The sequence below is a fragment of the Rutidosis leptorrhynchoides genome, chromosome 4 (assembly GCF_046630445.1).
Source record: "Rutidosis leptorrhynchoides isolate AG116_Rl617_1_P2 chromosome 4, CSIRO_AGI_Rlap_v1, whole genome shotgun sequence".
Lineage (NCBI taxonomy): Eukaryota > Viridiplantae > Streptophyta > Magnoliopsida > Asterales > Asteraceae > Rutidosis > Rutidosis leptorrhynchoides.
Genome location: NC_092336.1, coordinates 46,165,269 through 46,170,974, shown reverse-complemented (window position 1 = coordinate 46,170,974; position 5,706 = coordinate 46,165,269).

Here is a 5,706-nt window from a genome sequence, read left to right as displayed (position 1 = left end):
TCTGGTCCCAGTTCCGGATTTTCGAACGCCTTTTCGTACGCGGAGATATCTTGTACTTTGCGTTCTGCGGCTCGTACTCTTGTCATTTTTAGACGTTTCTTATCAATAAATGGAACTACTTGAATTATATCTTGTTCATTTGAGCTTTTTGGTCATTTGCATCTTTAAATCGTCGTTTTCTTCTTTTATCTTCGCACTTATTTATTTAAACAAATATTACATAAAAATAGAACAATTACAACTAAAAGCTTTACATATTGGAAGGATATTGTGCCTAAATATATGTTCATTTGGAGCACTATCACTATGAATGGTCCAGACCATCTTGATTTCAATTTTCCAGAAAATAGCTTGAATCGTGAATTGAAAAGAAGAACTCGGTCTCCTTCCTTAAATTCTTTTGAACTTCTGATTTTTTTATCATGCCATTTCTTCGTTCTTTCCTTATAGATTAACGAATTTTCATATGCTTCGTGTCTCTTCTAATTCGTTTAGTTGACTTAACCATAGACGTCCAGCTTCATGTAAATCAAGATTACATGTCTTCAAAGCCCAAAATGCTTTGTGCTCAATTTCTACTGGAAGGTGACATGCTTTTTCGTAAACAAGTTTAAAAGGTGTGGTTCCAATTGGAGTTTTGTAGGCTGTTCTAAAAGCCCAGAGTGCATCCTCCAATTTCATGGACCATTCCTTTGGATTTGATCCCACGGTTTTCTCTAGAATACATTTTAAAGCTCGGTTGGTATTTTCAACTTGTCCACTTATTTGTGGATGATAAGCGATTGAGATTTTATGAGTTACTCCATATCTTTTGAGAACTTTCTCAAGTTGATTATTACAAAAATGAGTAACCCGATCACTTATTAAAGCTTTCGGTGTTCCGAACCTAGCAAAAAGACGTTTTAAGAAGTTGACTATAACTCGTGCATCATTAGTTGGGAGAGCTTGTGCTTCCGCCCTTTTAGATACATAATCAATGGCAACGAGAATGTAGGGATTATTATGAGATTTTGGAAATGGACCCATAAAGTCAATACCCCAAACGTCAAATACATCACATACTTGAATGATATTTTGTGGCATTTCATCACGTTGACTTGTTTTTTTGTCCCTTTGACATGCATCACAGGATTTACAAAGAAGGTGTGCGTCTTTGAAAATTGTAGGCCAATAGAATCCAGCGTCATAGACTTTCCTTGCTGTGAGTTGAGGCCCATAATGCCCTCCTATTGGTCCTGTGTGACAATGGTTTACGATTTGACTAGCTTCATCCCCGAATACACATCGGCGTATTATTCTATCGGGACAACTTTTAAACAAATGTGGATTTTCCCATAAATAGTGTTTTATATCACTAAATAATTTCTTTCGTTTTTGGTACGACAACCCTTTTTCAAGGAATCCACATACTAAGTAGTTTGCATAGTCTGCAAACCATGGAATTTCACTATAATCGATTTTTAAGAGATATTCATCAGGAAAGTTATCTTGTATGGCCGATTCATTTAGAACTTCTAATTCGGGATTTTCAAGACGAGAAAGATGATCGGCTGCGAGGTTTTCTGCTCCCTTTTTGTCTCGGATTTCAATATCGAATTCTTGTAAGAGTAAGATCCAACGGATTAATCATGGTTTGGCATCTTGTTTCAAAAATAGATATCTAAGAGCAGAATGGTTGGTATAGACCACTGTTTTTGCTAGAACGAGATATGAATGAAATTTGTCAAAAGCAAAGACAATAGCAAGGAGTTATTTTTCAGTAGTTGTGTAATTCCTTTGTGCACCTTGTAACGTCTTACTAGCGTAATAAATAGGTTGAAATCGTTTTTCAATCCTTTATCCTAAAACGGCTCCCATTGCAAAATCACTTGTATAGCACATAAGTTTAAACGGTAGATTCCAATTTGGAGTTATCATGATCGGTGCATTAGTGAGTTTTTCTTTAAGAATATTAAAAGATTTGATGCATTCATCCGAAAATATGAATGGAGCATCCTTTTCAAGGAGTTTATTTATAGGAGTGGCAATTTTAGAAAAATCTTTTATGAAACGTCGGTAAAAACCGGCATGCCCTAGAAAACTCCTAACTCCTCTAACATTGGTGGGATGTGAAAGTTTAGCAATTACATCTACTTTAGCTCTATCCATTTCAATTCCTTCCTTTAAAATTTTGTGACCAAGAACAATGCCTTCTCTAACCATGAAATGGAATTTCTCCCAATTAAGTACTAGATTTGATTATTCGCATCTAATAAACATTCGTTCAAGATTAACTAAACATGATTCAAATGTATCACCGAAGACTGAAAAGTCGTCCATGAAAACTTCTATGCATTCTTCTATCATGTCGTGAAAAATTTCCATCATGCACCTTTGAAAGGTTGCAGGGGCGTTGCAAACTCCAAATGGCATGCGTTTGTAAGAAAAAGTACCATAAGGGCACGTGAACGTGGTTTTCTCTTGGTCCTTGGGTGCTATTGGAATTTGAAAATATTCGGAAAAACCATCAAGAAAACAATAGTAACTGTTTCCGGCTAATCTTTCCAACATTTGATCAATGAAAGGTAAGGAAAAGTGATCTTTTCTTGTGGCGTCATTTAATTTTCTATAATAAATACAAACACGCCATCCTGTTACAGTCCTAGTAGGAATAAGCTCATTTTTTTCATTTGTGATGACAGTCATGCCACCCTTCTTAGGTACGCATTGAACTGGGCTTACCCATGGACTATCAGAGATTGGATAAATTAAACCTGCATCTAGCAGTTTAATAATTTCTTTCTTAACAACATCTTGCATATTAGGATTTAGTCTTCATTGGCGTTGCACATACGTTTTATGACCTTCTTCCATAAGGATTTTATGTGTGCAATACGAAGGACTTATACCTTTAATGTCATGAATCTTCCATGCAATAGCTGGTTTATGAGCTTTTAGCACAGAAATGAGTTGAGATTTTTCATTTTCCGTAAGAGAAGACGATATTGTTACAGGTAATTCAGATTCACCATGTAAATAAGCGTATTCCAAATGGTTTGGAAGTGGCTTTAACTCTAATGTTGGTGGTTCTTCTATCGATGATTTGTATCGATATCTGTCTTCCTCTTTTAGCATTTGAAGTTCTTCTGTTGTTGGTTCGTATTCATTAGCCATAAGTGCGGCTAACATTTCAGCTTCATCAATTGGTTCAGTTCCTTCTCCTAAAGAACATTCTCCTGTTCCTTGTAATTCTGGAAATTCTTCTAACAATTCTGCATGTGAATCTATAGTTTGAATATAATAACATGTATCATCTGCAGATTGTGGCTGTTGCATGGCTCTATCAACAGAAAAGGTAACACTCTCGTCCTCTATACTTAGGGTTAGTTTGTGACGATCCGGAAATTTCCGACCAAATTTAAACTTAATCCTTATATGATTTCGACATGATAAGCAAAGTCTGTAATGTTAAGTCTCAAAAAATTTTGGGAAACTATATTCATGTAATCATTTACCCTTTGACTTTGTTCGATGATTCACGAACCATTGTTGTAAATATATATGTATGTATGTATATATATATATATATATATATATATATATATATATATATATACATATACATACATATGTAATAAATATTCAAAATATATTATCGTAGAATATATTATCAATATGACATAAATAATAATATAAAATAGTAATATATATTTAAATTAATTACAAGTTTAAACACAATTGTTATATATTATTATTATCACCTTCATTATTATTAATAACTGTAATATTAATATTATTAATTCTGTTATAAAATATATAGATATGGAATCAGTATACAAATAACTTGTTATATCTAAATTATTACTTGCAGTAATATCATATATGTTGTAATATATAAAATTTATAAATATTAAATACTCAGGATATTATATACTTAGTAAGTATGATAAAATTAATAAATTGTAATATTAATATATTAAATATAATTACAAGTTGAAAATATAGATATATTAGTAATATTATTGTTACTTTCAATATTAATACTAATAATAATATCAATATTAGTAATATAAGTACTATTATTATTATTGTTATATTTATAATTAAGAGGTCATGTTTATCAAAATAAAAATGTTAAATATAAATATTATTATAAGAATGACAAAAACTATAATTTTAGTTATTATCATTAATAATATTAGTATAACTAATATAAATATAAGTAGCATTAATAATATTATTATTTTTATTTTCATTTCTGTTATGATTATTATTAATGATTGTTATTAAATAAAGGTTTTAAATAAAAAATGTTAAGAATGATTAAAATTATAAGTTAGTTGTATTAGTTATTATTATTAATACTAGTATTATTAATATTATTACTTTTATGATTTTAATATAATTATTATTATTATTATTATTATTATTGGTATTTTTATTAATATTATTATTATTATTACTAAATACTTTTATTATTCTTAATAATATTAAAAGTAATATTATTATTAATTATTATTATTAACTATTATTATTAATTACATACAAATACAGAATATAATTGAATCAGAGATCCCTTTCAACTTTAATTTTCTTCTTCTCTTTTCTGTACCATCGAACTGTTTTAAACCCTTGTTTCTGTCCCAAATTTGTTACAAGTCTTCATCCAAACCTGTACATAATATTCGATTTTGATCAGATGAGGTTAAAATCTGTTGAAGGTCCACATCTGTGTTTATTATTTTTTTTTATTTTACGTACCTAATGAACACAACTGGTTGACCAATTCCCACTATAAACCAATCGAGATGTGCAGTAGTATGGACTATCACATTCACCTCTTTCATCACCATTATCAATTAACAATAATAATAGCCTCTATTTTACGAATTAAAACAGAAACACAAGTTATACAGCTCGTTCAACCCTGTTCTGAACCACAATAACCAAAATCTTGAATTCAAACGAATTTGTAAAATGTAAAAATGCCATTGTGTTTGAAATCTCCTATACAAACTATCTCCAAAAGTTCAAATTCCAATTTTATCTATCGAGGAAGAATTTTCGAGTCAAAGCTTATATTTAAAAAGTCAACAGGTTTGTTTATGAAGAAATTCGAGTTCTTTTTGATATTACAGGTCAAATTGATTGTTCAGAGAGTTTCAAGGAGATAAATGAAACATTTTTCATTTTATCATCGTGGTCTAAAACGCCCTAGAATTCGATTTTGGATGTTGAGTTCATCTCTTGTTCTTCGAATAACTGTTACAGCCTTTATGATTTATTTTTCTGTTTTAAAAATCGACTCACTTACACTGTGATTGTTTACGTTTCATTTTCATATCCAAAATAAAACTTTGATCTAGCTTTGTCAACTGTTGAGAGTCCCCTGGTCGCTTTATTATGTGAGGAAGAAGATGAAAATTGAATCAGAATATTAACGGGTTATAATTAAATATTTGGGTTTCGAGCAGAAATATTGAAATGGTTCAATGGTTAGGAGAGTGTCGTGTTAACAAGAGGTCGCGGGTTCGATCCGTGGCAGGGACATTTTTTTATTAGAAAGCCTATTGAGGTAGTCTCATCTTTTTATTATTATTATTATCTTTGTTATTAATTATTGTTATCATTATGTTATTTATTGTTATTAATATCATATTTGTCATTATGAGTTAGATTATTATCATTACTAAGTATTATTATCATTTATAATGAAAATGATTGTAA